Genomic DNA, 18,498 nt, shown 5'->3' on the forward strand with positions numbered 1-18,498 from the left:
TCAGAAATGCTGAATTGTCCTGAAGCAATGAGATGGAAAATATGTCCGCATTTTGGCAAAGTTCACATATTAGCGGTTCGTTCAATCCACAACAGAGTTGAATTGGTTTGCAGATGCAGGTTTAATCACTGAATGAAACAAGCGATTCTGTGACTGAATTAGAGGAAATGGCAGAGATTTAATAGAGCCATCTTTTAAAAAATCTGTCTTCATGATAGCGAAATAGGAAAAACCACTCGGGGAGATGAGAAAAACGAGGCTCGGTACAGATCCTGTGGCGTCCCTCTTTCTTCAACACGAACGGGATGAAGGCGCCAGAATGTCTCACACACAGAACAAAAAGGAATCAAATATAATAAAAATATCATTCTCAAATCTCTACCTGTAAAACTATCCCATTTCATTTCCATGCTGACTGTGCTCAATCTCACATGAGCACAATGGGGTTTGTATTTCCCAGTGACTCGAATTATTTTCTTTGTCAGTCATGTTTGCAAATCAATGTTGTATATTTCAGAGTCTCACTTTCAAATGAGGACATAAATGTCAGATAAGATTAAGTTTTGAGTAACGGAACAGATGCTGAGTAAATTGATTGACATTTTTAGAAGCAACATGAGAATTATGTTATTACTGAATGAGCAGAAATCATTCCACCCTGAGAATGCTTCTCCATTTGAAAATTCATTTGAAACCAAATAAAGTGGACTACTTAAGCAAAGTGATCTCAACAGGGCTTTGTGAAGTTCTAAAAACCATTCCCTCTCTAATAGACAGACTGTGAACAGGCTGTAGATCAAATATAATTAGATTCCGTATATCAACTCAGAAATAATTAAGAGATGCTTGATCAGGAAAAAACACCTTCATAAATTCGGTATGAAATCAATTGCATGATTACATGTTGTTTATATCGTAAACTACGTAATTTCCGTGTTCACATCTCCTGGTCCAGTGAAACTTGATCATTAAGTCAAACTGGGCATGGATTCGACAGAAATTCCTTTTTCAAAAGCGAATTGGACGATCAGCTGAAATGGAGAAAACCCAAGACCATTGAAACAGAGAAAAACATTGAGATTAATCAAAAGATTGTTCATTTGAAAAGCTGGTCGAGGTGATCGAAATGCCACTTATTGCGTTTTGCCATTTGATGGTTACATTGATTTATTAGTCTCTCTGCAGCATTCCCAATGAGGACAGCCGAATTCTAAAAAAACAAAGGCTCCAAAGTGTAACTGAGTGACAGAAGAGTGTGACCTTTCTACACAGGCCCATTGGAGCGAGTATCAGCCAGCTGTTTCTGTAGTGTAGTGGTTATCACGTTCGCCTCACACGCGACAGGTCCCCGGTTCGGAACCGGGCAGAAACATTATGGACGTTCCTCATTTGGCGATGAGTTTTCTGTTTACTCATTAAGCGAATCCGTTACCTTACACCGGTTTCAAATGATATCCTACAAAATCCACCATTATGGGGACTGGGAGGAATCGGTCAGAGAGTTCACACGTGTTAAGTGTGAATGGTTTTCTAATGTGCTGCGACATTTTCTGATTCTAATAATAATCTTAAATCAATTTCTCTGCCGCTTGTCTAAGTTTACAGCCGAATTGGACTCCCTCAAAAGAAGGTTCCTCAGTGCAACAAGAATGCAGGTTTCCTGTTCTCGGTCAGGGACCAAACTCGGTGCCTGTTTCTGTGGTGTGGTGGTTGTCATGGTTACTTTACACTCAAAAAACCCTGGATTGGAAACCGCGTAAAAACATTGTCGAACCCCATTCGTTTAAGTGTTTGGGAAAAGTTGCATAATTGACATTTTCATTGTTACTCATCCCGAATAACCCCTGAACTGAGTAAATCTGCCGTGTGGAACCCCGGTCCCCAGAGCTTTGCCAGTTTAGCGACAATAACACAACTCAACACCAACCACTCCCCCCAGTGAATCCGCTACCGATTATTACCTGAATATAATATCTTACAAAACATGTCATTTGCTCTCATATATGCCGGAAATGCATTCAGGAGAAGCAGAAGTGCTGAAACTTCCCGGTACACTGAGCAGGAACATAGATGGTCCTGTTTTGACTCGGCACAAATATTAACAGTTCATTCAATGGCGATTAATGCAGGTCAGAGGCTGGGAATCTCTCTGTTAATATATTAAATTGATTAACACTAAAAGAAGGCTGGGAATCCTGCGGAGAGTAATTCACTCCCCCCATCCCCAGCGTCTTCACCATCAACAGTCACAAGTCAGGAATTGAATGACTCAAAGGGCAAAGCTGGCTCGGTGGATTGGCCATGCGAAATGGCTGGGTTACGGGGGGTGGGCCTCGTTAGGGTGCTCTTTCCAAGGGTCGGTGGAGACTCGATGGGCCGAATGGTCTCCTTCTGCACTGCAGGGATTGAATGATTCTACCAATATTGATCTCCTTCAGTTCCTCCTCTCACTAAACCCAGCATCCCCGACATTTCTGGCATCTGATTTGTGTCAGTTTCTGTCCCTTTAGAATACACTGGGATTTGTCAAAAAGACAACTAAAAGTAAATCTAAACGATCAACTGAATTGGGTTAAAGTTATTGAAAATGCATTTTTTCATGGACTGAAACTGATGTCTAAACGTTTACCACGAGCCAACCAGGAGTCGAACCTCGAATGTCCCGATGGGGAGTCTGGCGCGTTATCCATTGCGCCACTGGTTCACAAGATAAACACGTCCTTACATCTCGTCCAACAGGTTACACAGACTGTTTATCCCAAAGTGTTTTACAACTCTCAGGGAAATTCTCTCAGGGTCGCCCCGGCGGATTGGATCAGACTCAGGGTTGAATTTGGCGGCAGTGTAAAATACACCAATGCTGTTCCCAGTGTGGGAGGTCATTCCCGAAAAACAGAAAGAATGAACTGGAATTTCTGGGATCGTGTCCAGCGTCTGTTTGTGGGGAAATGCGGTTGGTGAATGGCCAGGCTTGGATAACACTTACCAGGCCATAAAGTGAATGAATTTAAGTTTGGAAATTCCCAGCTCCTTTCTGCTGCAGGTATTTCCCGCCCTGAGCTGCACAATGAACAACAAACCACAGCGATTAAACTAACTTTTATTTCCTGTCGGTTCAACTGGTGTCGGTGTCGGCGATGTTTATGGACAAACTGCAGCTTCTGTGTATGTCTCCCCCGCTGCATTTATTCCGCTGGAACTGACACTCTCATTTTCTGTTTTCATCAAATGTCCAAACGATGTAAAGTTGTGATGATGTCCACCAGAGGGCGAAATGGTCACATGTTTCCTCCTTATCAAATACCCACCACAATATTCACCTGAAGGTTCTGACTCAGTCAATGGTTCCTCTCTGTTTTCAAACATACGAACAGATGAAATAGAAGCAGAAGTTGGCGATTCGGCCCCTTCAGGCTGCTAAGCCATTCAATAAGATGTGGAGATGCCGGTGTTGGACTGGGTGGGCACAGTAAGAAGTCTGACAACACCAGGTTAAAGTCCAACAAGTTTGTTTCGAATCACTAACTTTCGGAGCGCTGCTCCTTCATCGGGTGAGTGAAGAGGTGGGTTCCATAAACATATATATAGACACAGTCAATGATACAAAGACTCGCATTCAAAGTATCATCTTGCATCGTTGACTGTGTCTATATATATGGTTATGGAACCCACCTCTTCATTCACCTGAGGAAGGAGCAGTGCTCCGAAAGCTAGTGATTCAAAACAAACCTGTTGGAATTTAACCTGGTGTTGTAAGACTTCTTACTATTCAACAAGGTGGCTGACCTGTTTGTGTTTCGAATTGCACATTCCCATCATGCAAAGATACGAAATTTGATTCTCTGATAGTAAATGGTCTGTTTTATAGAATGATACACACACGGGAGCACATACTAACGGATAAGATAGAAGCAGAAGTCGGCCATTCGTCCCTTCAGCCTGTTCTGCTATTGTGATACTCTTCTGTGATACTGAATATTCTGTTTTCTAGAATGATGCAGCACATGTGCAGAGTTCGAAAGAAGCTCAACAAACACTCGAGGAACAGCAGCGCATTTTTCCACTGGGCTCTTTACAGCTTTCACACTCAGAGTGTGTGCAACAGTCTCACGCTGTAAATGCTGCCCCCATTCTGTGTGTCCTTCCATCGCAGATTTGGGTTTGAATCTTGTTTCCACTTGTTCTTTGTGTCCGGGCGGCAGTTGTTGATCAATCTGCCATTGACAGCTCCTCCAGACACATCTTTTGTTTCTTTGTTTGTTCCTTTGCTCTGACAGAGAGCTGGCACAGACACGGCAGCCCGAATGGCCTCATTCTGTGGTGTAATTATTCTCTGATTCGATGCTAACCTCACCCTGTGGCCAGCGACCCAAGGCATTTTCTCATTTAATCTCTCCTGACTTGCCCCCTATCAGAGCCCTTTCCTGTTGTTCTGTTTGCTCCCTCCGGGATTTCACTTGCTTCTAATTTTCTACATTTCTAACCTTTCCCGGTTTTAGTGGAAGGTCATGGAGGTGAATGTGATTTTTGTTTTTTGACCACAAATGCTGCCTGACTTCCTGAGTTTTCCCAGCATTTCCGCAGATATCTGATTGTCTTTGGATGGCAATGAAAGTATCTTTTGGTCCAATGATCACTTTCTTACTGGCTCGTTGGTCTAGGGGTAAGATTCTCGCTTCGGGGTTTGGGCTGCAGGAAAATATGGGAGGTCCCGGGTTCAAATCCCGGACGAGCCCTTTGATATTATTTTCTGTTGGTCAACCAACATGTTTTCTTCATTTCTTTGCGGTGCAGACGGCGGGATTCATTCACATTGGGTTTCCGTTGAGAAGCTGAGCTCACGCTGCAGGGAACCAATACGTTCCCAAGAAAACCGAAACATTTTCGAAAAGCTTGACTATGTGAGTGGACATTCACTTATCTCCATTCACTAATCCAGGTGACTCCATGGTGGTGGATTCCGGCAGCTGTCTGTCTGTTTCATTTTATCCATTCGGAAATGTGAACATCACTGGCTTCTCCAGCATTTACTGCCCACAACTATTCGCTATTGAGAAGGTGGCGGTGAGCTGCTTCCTGAACCGCTGCAGTCCATTGGGAAGGTACACCCACAGTGCTGTTAGGGAGGGAGTTCCAGGATTCTGTCCCAGTGACAGTGAAGGAACAGCCGATATATTTCCCAGTCAGGATGGGGAGTGGCTGGGAAGGGAACTTTCAGGGTGCCGGGGTCTTGGGTTTGGAAGGTGCTGTCGAAGATGTCTTTCGTGAGTTCCTGCACCCATCCAGACAAGTGGAGAGTATTCCATCACACTCCTGACTTGTGCCTTGTAGATGGTGGACAGGTTATGTGGAGTTAGGAGGTGAGTTACTCGCTGCAGGATCCCAGCCGCTGACCTGCATTTGTCGCCATTGAACGAATTGTTAATATTTGTGCCGAATCAAAATAGGAGCATCTATGTTCCTGCTCAGTGTACCGGGAATTTTCAGCTTATCCTGAATGCATTTTGAGGTACATGTCAGAGCAAATGACACATGCTTGAAAGTTATTATATTCAGGTAATATTGGACAGTGGATTCACTGGGGGAGTGGTTGGTGGTTGAACAGTGGAATTGTCTCTGGACCAGTGAAGCAGAGAACCAGGCTGGAGCTCTGGGGACCGGGGTTCCACGCGGCAGATTAACTCAGCCACTCAATTCAAGGGCAATTCGGGATGAGAGTAAATGAATAAAGAAAATGTCAATCATGTAACTTTTCCACACTCGGAAATGAATGGGGTTTGATAATGTTTCTGTGCGATTTTAAACCGAGGGCCTTTATGTGTGAAGCTAACATGATAATCACTACACCACAGAAACAGGGAACAGCGCTCAGCGCACTGACCGGGAATAGTAAACTGTGCGTCCTCATTGCACTGAAGAACCTTCAATTATGGGAGTACAATTTGACTGAAAATTAGGCAATTAGCGGAGAAATTGATCTGACATGAGAATCATAAAATGCCACAGCACATTAGAAAACCATTCACAACTAACACGGGTGAACTCTCTGACTGCGATTCCTGCCATTCTCCATCACAGAGTATTTTGCAGGGTATCATTTGGAAATTTGCTGGTGTGTTTAACTATTGAACAACAAATAACAATGATACAACTTAGCTGCAAATTTAGATAAGTAACGTCAATAATGTTTTGAATAATAATAATATGGGACATTTGGTGCGTAAGGGGAACGTGATAACCAGTACACTGAAAAAACAGTTGATTGGCAATGAGCCCATTGGACTTGTGTTTTGAAACTATGTTGTGTTATCTGTAAAAATGATAAAAGTCGAATAAAAATATAGATTGAAAATGAGCAAATCGGTTCGTCTCAATGCCCTTCTCTCTTTCTGTGATCTTGAGGATTCTCTATACCAATTATTCTTCCAATTTGCTTTTGAAAAAGGAGTTTCTGCAGAATCCTTGCTCAGTTTGATTTAATGACAACGTTCCCCTGGTCCAATGACCAGAAGATTTGGACATGAAGATGGTGTAGTTTACAATGTAAACATTATGGAATCATGCAATTGTTTCATATTGAATTTACAAAAGTATATTTTTCAGCTGATGCATCTAGTCATTATTTCTGAGTTGATGACAAAATCTAATTAATTTGATCTACATCCTGTTTACAGAGTCTGTCTATTAGAGAGGGATTTGTGAAGCTTAACAAAGCCCTCTAGAGATCACTTTGCTGAAGTAGTTTACTTTATTAGATTTCAAATGAATTATGAAATGTAGAAATGTCCGTCCAGCAAATATTTCCTCTCATTCAGTGACAACATCATTCTTATGTTCCTTCGAAAAACGTCAATTTTACTCAGTATTTGTTGCATTACTCAAAACTTGATATTATTTGATATTTATGTACTCGACTGAAATCGAGACGCTCTGAAATATACAACATTGAATTGCAAACATGACTGACAAAGAAAATAATACAAGTTCTGTCGCGTTCATTTGAGATTGGCCACGTCAGTTTTTAAACACAATCACATATCTTCACAGGTAGGAGATTAAAGAATGATAAGTTTATTATATTTGACCCTCTTTGTTCTGGGTATGAAACATTCCGCAGCCTAAATCCCGTTCATGTTAATGAAAGGAGGGGTGACAGCAAATCCACGCTGAGCCTGGATTTCCTCATCTCCCTGAGTGGCTTTTCCTGTTTCTCTACCACAAAGCCCGATTTTCAAAAAGGTGTTTTAGTTAAATCTCTGCTATTTCCTCTAATTCAGTAACAGTATCGTTTGTGTCTGTCTGTGTGAGCACACATTACCATTAGATATGTTTCAGATGGTGATTAAAAATGTTCATCTACATCCATAAGTCCATTAAATTCTGTTGTGGACTGAACAAACTGAGAATATCCGAACTGTGTCAAAATGCGATCATCTTTTTCTGATCTTTGCTTCTTCAATATTCACTACCTCCGACTTCTCTGAATGATGTTTGAGGCCGAGATGAGACCAAATATATATCTAATATATGGGATTCAGATGACATGCAGAAACAAACGCATGTTATCCACACTTCCCTTAAACTAAGCGAGAAGTATTCAATGTTCCTGCCCAGTTTTGGATGGAGGACCTTTCGCGAGTTAGATGAACATGATAACCACTACACTACAGAAACAGACAGCAGCGGAGCAGCCAATGGACCTGTGCTATGTTCAACTGCAGTGTCTTGCTGCAGCTTCTGATGGTTAGGCTGAGAGACCATGTCACTTAGTACTCTCCCCTACCTCCCCCACATGTATATTTCTAGCAACTTATTTTCATTTCTTCCATCGATCAGTTTTCCCCCCACCAGTGTGTCACCCCCCCCTCCCCCACCCCACTTGGACAATCTGCCCCCTGTTCCTAGTCTTCCTTTCACTCACTGCTTACTTTTATTCTGCTGTTAAGATTCTAATCTCTTAAACGTGCCTCTCTCAGCACTGTTCTTAGCCTTTATTACCCATTTACATTCCCTTTTTCTTTCTGTCCAAGTCATTTTAGTCATTCTCCACCTATCGCTGGCCAACTATCCAGCTCCACTTCTCTACGAATCCCCTGCCCCCCACCCCCACCCCTCCCCATCCACTGTCCACCCACAATAGTCTGAATCTGACCCTATTTCCAGGTCTCCAGCTTTGACAAAGAGTCAACCAGACTCGAAACGTCAGCTGCCATCTCGCTTGACAGAAGCTGTCAGACCTGCTGAGGTTGTCCAGTATTTTCTGTTTTTGTTTCTCCGATTGAAGCATTCGCAGTAAGTTGCTTTTATCTTACAATTAGACATGATTGAGACAGTTATTATGTTCATCTGCATCTTTAAACACATTAAATTCTGTTGTGGTTGAACAAACTGCTGATAGCGGAACGGTGTCAAAGCAGGAAAATCTTTATCATTTCATTGCTTCTTGAAAATGCAGCACTTCAGACTTACTGAATCAATTTTTGTGCCTGATGTGAGACTAAATCTCCTATTCCTCTCACATACGAGATGCAGTTAATATTCAGGGACAAATGTATGTGTGGAAAGTTTACCTCAGACTAAATGAGAAGCATTTAATGCTTCTGCCAGTTTCAAACCGAGGACCTTTCATATATTAGTTGACTGTGATAACCTACCTCTTTGCTACAGAGCTGGCAGCACAGGACCTAATGGACCTGTGCAATGTTCAACTGCACAGTCTTGCTGCAGCTTTCAATGGTTCAGCTGGGAGGCCAGGTCACTGATTACAAGAAGACAGCTGTTCCTTTAAAACAAATGTCTCAACTTGTAAGACTGTAAGATATAGAACTTATATTGAACTTAAGCATTTGTTCAGCAAATATCTAACGGAACAATACTCTCTGTTCAATCATTAATGCATCATTCTTATCTTCCTACAGAAACTTTCCACCAATTTTACTCAATATCTGTTTCGTTATTCAACGTTGAACCTCAGTACATTTATTTCTTATATATGACTTCATTTTGAATTGAATAACTCTCGAGGCTTCACTCTGAAATATACACCATTGAATTTCAAATGTGACTGACCAATAAAAGAAAGCGTGTCACTGGGTAATATAAATCCTATGAATCTTTGTTGAGATTAGACCAGAGACAGCTTTTAAACAAAGTAAAATATAGTTAAATGGAAGTGAATTGTGAATTATATGTTGCTTATATTTGATCCCTCTGTGTTTAGGTGTGTAACTTTCTGCAGCCGGGGCAGCACGGTGGTGTAGTGGGTTAGCACTGCTGCCTCACGGCGCCGAGATCCCAGGTTCGATCCCGGCTCTGGGTCACTGTCCGGTGGAGTTTGCACATTCTCCCCGTGTTTGGTGGGTTTCACCCCCACAACCCAAAGATGGGCTGGGTAGGTGGATTGGCCACGCTAAATTGCTCCTTAATTGGAAAAAATGAATTGGGTACTCTAAATTTTTTTAAAAATTCTGCAGCCTAAATCCCGTTCATGTATAAGAAAGGAGGGGTGACAGCAAATCCACACTGAGCCTGGATTTCCTCATCTCCCCGAGTGGCTTTTCCTGTTTCTCCATCATGAAGACAGAATCTTTCAAGAATGTGGTTCAGTTGAATCTCTGCTATTTCCTCGAATTCAGTTACAGTATCGTTTGTGTCTGTCTATATGAGCATACATTACCATTAGGTATGTTTCGGATGGTGATTAAAATGTGAATCTGCGTCTACAAAGTCATTAAATTATTTCGTGAACTGAGCAAACTGCCAAGATCCGCACTTTGTTTTTTCATGTATGGAACGATCTGTCTGGAATGTACACAGAACAATACTTTTCACTGTACTCGGTACACGTGACAATAAATCAAATCCAATCAGAGACAGTTTCTTACTCGTCTTCAGATTGAACAATGAGCCGCCTTAAAAATTATTTTCATGGGAGGTGGGCGTCACTGGCTGGACCAGCATTTACTGCTCATTCCAATTGCCCTTGAACTGCATGTCTTGTGAGGCTATTTCAGAGGGCACTTACAAATCAACCACAACATTGCTGTGGATCTGGAGTCACGTGTAGGCCAGGCCACATAAGGAGAGCAGATTTCCTGAAGGACATTAGTGAACCAGATGAGTTTTTACAACAATCAAGAATGTTATCATTAGACTTTTGAATCGATACTTTTATTAAATTTCAATTTCACCATCTGTCATTGGCAGATTCAATCCCAGATCTCCAGAGCATTAACCTGGGTCTCTGGATTACTCGCCCAGTAACAATACCATTTCTCCAATGCCAAGCCCAGTGTTGGCAGAATATGATGTCTAGTGTGTTCTGTGATCTTGTCTTGCAATGATTCTACAGAACTGCTGGTTACCTAGCCAGAACAATGATTTATTAATGTACACGTGGTACGGTACCGATCAGAAAGCTATACAGACCAAGTTATCACAGAGTTGCATTAGACTCTCTTGGAACTACACTGATGTGCGACTGTCCTCGTTTATGCCTTACAATCTTCTGCTGGTAGATGGATATCACCGGACTGATGTCTGATGCCGCCTGCTGGTGGGAGGTCACACTGCTGAGTAATAATAATAATCTTCTATTGTCACAAGTATGAAGTTCCTGTGAAAAGCCCCCAGTCGCCTCATTCCGGCGCCTGTTCGGGTAACCTGGTACCGGAAATGAACCTGTGCTGCTGGCCTTGTTCTGCATTACAAACCAGCTATCTATCCCACGGAGCTAAACCAGTACATGTAACATTATATACAGGCTTATCATCACAACTCATAACTTCTCAAAATTATGAGGTAATTTAGTTTTTCAAACAAATTCTGATAGCTCTGCAGTTTCTGGAAACATTTTAGTTGAGTGTTATTTTTTAAAATAAAGATCTAGTCTTTGCAATATAATTAACTAATACACCAATTCACTAATGATACTCATCAATGTTCACCACTGAATAATCATGAATGTAATTATTGTATTTTTGCCATGAAATCAATACATAATTAATATAGAAAAGGTACAGAAGGTGAAATGGCTGCAGGAAGCTACATGTTAGAGGTATAAAAGGGCTTCCTTGACCTTGTTACCAATGGCAATGAATACACTATGAAAATAACAATTTTAAAACTGAATATGATTCCACATGCGTACTTAGTTTCCTACATTACAACAGTGAATATATTTCAAAAGTACTCCATTGGATTTAAAACCCTTTAGGAACTCCAGTGGATATGAGGTTTTATAGAAATGTACATTTGTTCTAATTGTCCGCAAACTAGGATATCTTGCACTCGGTGTCCTCACCAGAATAATTGATAAAGATTGAGTCTTAATTTTGTGTAATAACCACGTCATTGACACCATTTTGAATACTCTGCGAAACCCCAGACAAACCATTAGCACAACTATTTGTTCGAAAATAGTTGTATAGAACCTTAGTTAGGCCACACTTGGAGTATAGTGTTCAGTTCTGGTCGCCACACTACCAGAAGGATGTGGAGGCTTTAGAGAGGGTGCAGAAGAGATTTACCAGAATGTTGCCTGGTATGGAGGGCATAAGCTATGAGGAGAGGTTGAATAAACCCGGTTTGTTCTCACTGGAACGACGGAGGTTGAGGGGCGACCTGATAGAGGTATACAAAATTATGAGGGGCATAGACAGAGTGGATAGTCAGAGGCTTTTCCCCAGGGTAGAGGGGTCAATTACTAGGGGGCATAGGTTTAAGGTGAGAGGGGCAAAGTTTAGAGTAGATGTACGAGGCAAGTTTTTTACGCAGAGGGTAGTGGGTGCCTGGAACTCACTACCGGAGGAGGTAGTGGAAGCAGGGACGATAGGGACATTTAAGGGGCATCTTGACAAATATATGAATAGGATGGGAATAGAAGGATACGGACCCAGGAAGTGTAGAAGATTGTAGTTTAGTCGGGCAGTCTGGTCGGCACGGGCTTGGAGGGCCGAAGGGCCTGTTCCTGTGCTGTACATTTCTTTGTTCTTTGCAAAATACAGTGAGTCGTTGTGATTTCGAATACACGGTCTATAAATAGTGTTCAAGTCTCATTGGACTGTAACTTCAAAAAGATAATTTGATACATTCTGAAAAAGAAAACAAAATAGTCGAATTCTGGGATTAAATGGTTCGCTGTACAATGAGCTGGCACGGGGAAAATGGGCCAAATAGACGCCTCTGTGCTCTGGGAGCTTTTGTGTACATGTAAAGCGAGTGGTAACGACCTGGAACCTACTACCTATGAGGGTAGGAGATGCAGAGACGACAGAAGGATTTCAATCGGAAATTGGACAGACACTGAAAGAAATAAACCTGCACAGATTTGGGGATAGAACGGGGCAATGGACAGACTGGCTTCCTCCACAGGGAGCCGACACGGTCTCAAAGGGCTGAATGACCTCATTCTCTACCATCCAGATGCTGTGATCTCAGGGGAGAAATTCAGCTGCTCCAGTCACTCTAACTGACTGGAGTCACTTATCCTTGGTGCCATTCTAGCACAGTGGTTAGCACTGTTGCTCCAGTGCACCAGGGTTCCAGATTCAATTCCCGGTTTGGATCACTGTCTGTGCGGAGACTGCACGTTCTCCCTGTGTCTGCGTGGGTTTCCTCCGTGTGCTCCGGTTTCCTCCCACAAGTCCCAAATGATATGCTTGTTAGGTGAATTGGGCATTCTGAATTCTCCCTGTGTACCAAACAGGCGTCGGAGTGTAGCGACTAGTGGATTTTCGCAGTTACTTCATTGCAGTGTTAATGTAAGCCTACTTGTGACAATAATAAAGATTATTATTGTAAATGTCCTCTACACCCTCTCTAAGAACTTCACATCTTTCCTAAAGTGTGGGGCCCATATATAGGCTTCCATTCCAGAGGGATAGAATTGAAAAGCCAAGAGGAAATGTTCAACTTGTTTAGAACCAGGGTTAGACTACACTGGGAGCATTATAAACATTGGTGATCTCCATTTCGAAAAAGGAAATAGAGGCACTGGAGAAGGTGCAACAAAGATTCATAATATACAGAACAGAGAGCATTTAACACTCAGGAAAGGCTGGGGCTGCTTTTTTCTGGAAAAGAGGAGACTGATGGGTGACCTGATGGAATTTTTAAGGTTATGATGGGATTCAATAATCCAATAGGAATTTCAGTAGACACCTCTTTACCCAGCGAGTGGTGAGAATGTGGAACTCACTACCACAGCGAGTTGCATGAATATGTAAAGCTAGATACATACATGAGGGATAAAGAAATAGAGGGAGATGCTGATGGGGGAGATGTAGAGGGGCGGGTGGAGGATCATGTGAAGCATAAATACTGACACAGACTATGGCTAACCTCAGCCGGTATGGGAATTTAACCTGTGCTGTTGGTGTCACTCAGCACAAATCAGCCATCCAGCCAACTGAGCTAACCATCCCCGTGTAAATCTGTAATAATTCCTTAAATATTAGTGACTGCCTGTCACCCGCCATACTATTTAATGTTGTTTCCCAGTGCACCTCAGACAACTTGCCCCTCATACTCTGATAGTTTTCTTCTGTGAGGAACACCAAGATAAATTAAACAAAAGAGCCATATAACCACCATAGCCCATCTTCATGGCAATGCGGCATGATTTTGGGGGTTTCCAAAGAGAATGAAACATCTTAACACCTCCAAACACGCTTTCGCTCTTTGATCCTTGTGAAATGTGCAACCAGATATCCGCAAGAAGGCTCAGAAAGAATCAGCCCACTGGAGACAAAATCGTGAGACAGGCCAGTCCAGCAGAAAGAAACCCTCCGTCCATCCAGATTGACCAACAGAATGAACAAAATGCAGTCTGGATGTAATTGAGAACAGAAACAATAACAGCAGAATCCAATCCCTGTAATCAGTTGTGAACCTGTCGGTGTCTCAGAAAGTGTGATGAATTACTAAATCCCTTCGCACATTGAGGGCAGGTGAATGGCCTCTCCCCAGTATGAACTCCCTGGTGTGACTGCAGACGGCATAACCGAGTGAATCGCGCAAATAGACATAAACGGGTGTGAGATCATCGGGATTATGGAGACATGGCTGCAGGATGACCAGGGATGGGAACTGAATATATTCAGTATTTAGGAAGGACAGACAAAAAGGAAAAGGCAGTGGCGTGGCAGTGCTGGTTAAAGAGGAAATTAATACAATAGTGAGGAAGGATATTAGCTCTGACGATGTGGAATCTGTATGGGTAGAGCTGAGAAACACCAAGGGGCAAAATAATTAGTGGGCATCGTATACAGACCCCAAACTGCAGTGGTGATGTTGGGAATGGCACAAAACAGGAAATTAGGCTGATTGTATAATAGGGGACAAAGAAATGGGTGAGCAAGGAAATACATAATTTGCTTCTTTCTTCACAAAGCAGACACCAGAAATGTTGGGGAATGCAGGATTTAGTGAGAGGGAGGAACTGAAGGAGATCAATATTAAGAGAGAAATAGTGTCGGGGAAATTGATGGGATTGAAGGCTGATAAATCCCCAGGGCCTGATAATCTGCAACTCAAAGTACTTAAAGAAGTGGCTCCAGAAATAGTGGATGCATTGGTGGTCATCTTCCAGGATTCTACAGACTCTGGAACAATTCCTGCAGATTGGAGGGCGGTTTATGTAATTCCACGATGTAAAAAGGGATATGGAGAGAAAACAGGGAATTATAGACCAGTAAGCCTGACATCGGCAGTGAGGAAAATTCTAGAATCCATTCTCATAGATTTTATAGCAAAGCACTTAGAAACCAGTGGCAGGATCGGATAGTCAGCATGGATTGATGAAGGGGAAATCATGCTTGACAAATCGACTGGAATTCTTTGAAGGTGTAACTGGTAGAGTTGATGATGGGGAGCCAGTGGATGTGGTATATTTGGGCTTTCAGATGGCTTTTGACCAAAGTCTCACATAAGATATTGGTGTGTAAAATTAAAGCACATGGGATTAGTGGTAGTGTGTTGAGATAGATAGAAAACTGGTTGGCAGACAGGAAACAAAGAGTAGGAATTAATGGGTCTTTTTCAAGTTGGCAGGCAGTGACTAGTGGGGTACCGCAGGGATCGGTGCGAGGACCCCAGATATTCACAAGATATATTAATGATGTTTTTAAAAATTTAAAGTACCCAATTCCTTTTTTCCAATTGAGGGGCAATTTAGCGTCGCCAATTCACCTACCCTGGGTTATGGGGGTGAGACCCACGGAGACACTTGCATCCACATGGACAGTGACCCAGGCAGGATTGAACCCTGGTCCTCAGCAGTGAGGCAGCAGTGCTGACCACTGCACCACCTTATACATTAACGATTTAGATGAGGGAACTTAATGCAATATCTCCAAATTTGCAGATGCCACCAAGTTGCATGGGAGAGTGAGCTGCGAGGAGGATGCAGAGATCCTTCAGTGTGATTTGGACAAGTTGAGTGAGTGGGCAAATGAATGGCAGATGCAGTTTAATTTGTAGAAATGCGAGGTTGTCCACTTTGATACCAAAAAAAAAGGCAGACTATTATCTGAATGGCCATAGATTAGGAGAGGGGAATGTGCAACGAGACCTGGGTATCCTCGTACACCAGTCACTGAAGGTAAGCGTGCAACTACAGCAGGCGGTAAAGATGGCAAATGGTATGCTAGCCTTCATCGTGAGCGGATTGGAGTACAGGAGCAGGAATATCTTGCTGTCATTATACAGGGCCTTGGCGAGGCCATACCTGGAATATTGTGTGCAGTTTTGGTCTCCTTATCTGAGGAAGGATGTTCTTGCTCTAGAGGGAGTGCAGCGAAGGTTTACGAGACTGCTTCCTGGGATGGTGGGACTGTCGTATGAGAGATTGAATCAGTTAGGATTATATTTGCTGGAGTTCAGAAGAATGGGGGTCTCATAGAAACCTGCAAGAAAGGTTATCCCGATGGTGGGAGTGTACAGAACCAGAGGCCGCAGTCTGAGGGTACGGGGTAGACCATTTAGACAGAGATGAGGAGAAATGTCTTCAGAGAGTGGTGAGCCTGTGGAATTTTTAACCACAGGAAATAGTAAGCATTATATGCTTTCAAGAAGCAGTTAGATATAACACAGAGCGAAGGGGATCAAAGGGCAGCATGGTAGCACAGTGGTTAGCACTGTGGTTTCGCAGCATCATGATCCCAGGTTTAATTCCCGGGTGGGTCACTGTCTGTGTGGAGTCTGCACTTTCTCCCCGTTTCTGCGTGGGTTTCCTCCGGGTGCTCAGGTTTCCTCCGACCAGTCCCGAGCGACGTGCTGTTAGGTAATTTGGACATTCTCCCTCTATGTACCCGAACAGGCGCCGGAATATGGCTTTTCACAGTAACTTCATTTCAATGTAAGAGTACTTGTGACAAGATAGATTATTAATTAAGGATATGGAGGGGAAAGCGGGATTAGGCTATGGATGATAAGCAATAATCATAATGAATGGCGGAGCAGGCGCAAAGAGACAAATGGCCTCTTCCTGCTCCTATTTTCGATGTAATCCCTTCCCACACTAAGAGCAGGTGAATGGCCTCTCCCCAGTGTGAACTCGCTGGTGTGTCTGCAGACTGGATAACTGTGTGAATCTATTCCCACAGAGGGAGCAGGTGAATGGCTTCTCCCCAGCATGAACTCGCTGATGCTCTGCAGGATGGATGAATCAATAAATCCCTTCCCACACTGAGAGCAGGTGAACAGTTTCTCCCCAGTGTGAACTCGCTGATGGTTCCTTAGGTTGGATGAAGCTCGGATTCTCTGCTCGCACCGAGAGCAGGTGAATGGCTTCTCCCCAGTGTGAACTCGCTGGTGTGTTTGCAGACTGGATGACTGAGTGAATCCCTTCCCACACTGACAGCAGGTGAACGGGCGCTCACCAGTGTGAACTCGCTGATGGATCCGCAGGTTAGGTAAATCACGGAATCCCTTCCCACACTGAGAGCAGGTGAATGGCCTCTCCCCGGTGTGAACATGCTGGTGTTTCCGCAGGGTGGATGAATCAATAAATCCCTTCTCACACTGAGAACAGGTGAATGGTCTCTCCCGAGTGTGAACTCGCTGGTGTGACTGCAGGTTGGATAAAGTATGGAATCCCTTCCCACACTGAGAGCAGGTGAATGGCCTCCCCCCAGTGTGAATTCGCTGATGTCTCCGCGGGTTGGATAAAGCACGGAATCTCTGCCCACACTGAGAGCAGGTGAATGACTTCTCCCCAGTGTGAACTCGCTGATGTGCCTGCAGGTTAGATAACCGAGTGAATCCCTGTCCACACTGAGGGCAGGTGAACAGCCTCTCCCCAATGTGACTGCGTCGATGAGTTTCCAGCTCAGATGGGAATCTGTATCCCTTCCCACAGTCCCCACATTTCCACGGTTTCTCCATGTTTTGCATCTCATCGTGTCTCTCCAGATTGGACAATCAGTGGAAGCCTTGTCTACACACAGAACATGTGTCTCTCCTCACTGTGAATGGTGTGATGGTTTTTCAGGCTGTGTAATAGTTGCAGCTCTTTTCACAGTCAGTTCACTGGAACACTCTCACTCGGGTGTGTGTTGAGTGGGTCTCGGTGCTTTTCCAGTCACCCTCACGTTTAAAATCTTTTGAAGCCGACAGATCAGACAAACATTTCTCCTTCTCACCGATGATATTCATAGCCCAATGATATTCAGATCAGAAGGAATCGTTTGCGTTTGTCATGAGTTTGATGTCATGTTTGAGACTTCTGTCTGCAATTCCTCCTCTTCTAATATCCTTTAAAAAGAATTTATAAAAATTATCATTGTTGGTACAGGATAGAAATTCGGAGTAGACGATTCACCTACCCTGGGTTATGGGGGCGAGACCCACGGAGACAGCTGTATCCACACGGACAGTGACCCAGGCAGGATTTAACCCTAATCCTCAGCACAGTGAGGCAGCAGTGCAAACCACTGCACCACCTTGTATATTAACGATTTAGATGAGGGAACAAAATGCAACATCTCCAAATTTGCAGATGACACCACTTTGCGTGTGGGGGCGGGGTGAGCTCTGAGGAGGATGCAGAGATCCTTCAGTGTGATTTGGGCAAGTTGAGTGAGTGGGCAAATGAATGGCAGATGCAGTTTAATTTGTAGAAATGCAAGGTTGTCCACTTTGATACCAAAAACAAGGCGGCAGACTATTATCTGAACAGCCATAGATTAGGAGAGAGGAATGTGCTACGAGACCTGGGTATCCTCGTACACCAGTCACTGAAGGAAAGCATGCAACTACAGCAGGCGGTAAAGATGGCAAATGGTAAGCTAGTCTTCATTGCGAGCGGATTAGAGTACAGGAGCAGGAATATCTTGCTGTCATTATACAGGGCCTTGGCAAGGCCATACCTGGAATATTTTGTGCAGTTTTGGTCTCCTTATCTGAGGAAGGATGTTCTTGCTCCAGAGGGAGTGCAGCGAAGGTTTACCAGACTGATTCCTGGGATGGTGGGACTGACGTATGAGAGATTGAATCAGT

General features: G+C 43.4%; 1 non-coding gene and 1 pseudogene across 1 annotated transcript; one reads left to right on the forward strand and one right to left on the reverse strand.

The window, feature by feature from the left end:
- The first annotated feature begins 1,299 nt into the window (after positions 1–1,299).
- trnav-cac (transfer RNA valine (anticodon CAC)) lies at positions 1,300–1,372 on the forward strand. The gene has a single exon. It is a non-coding gene; the product is annotated as a tRNA-Val (tRNA).
- An 8,776-nt stretch (positions 1,373–10,148) lies between these two features.
- Positions 10,149–17,394, reverse strand: LOC140421564 (uncharacterized; annotated as a pseudogene).
- Between the last annotated feature and the right edge of the window lie 1,104 nt (positions 17,395–18,498).

Source organism: Scyliorhinus torazame, chromosome 5 (genome assembly GCF_047496885.1).
Source record: "Scyliorhinus torazame isolate Kashiwa2021f chromosome 5, sScyTor2.1, whole genome shotgun sequence".
Classification (NCBI taxonomy): domain Eukaryota; kingdom Metazoa; phylum Chordata; class Chondrichthyes; order Carcharhiniformes; family Scyliorhinidae; genus Scyliorhinus; species Scyliorhinus torazame.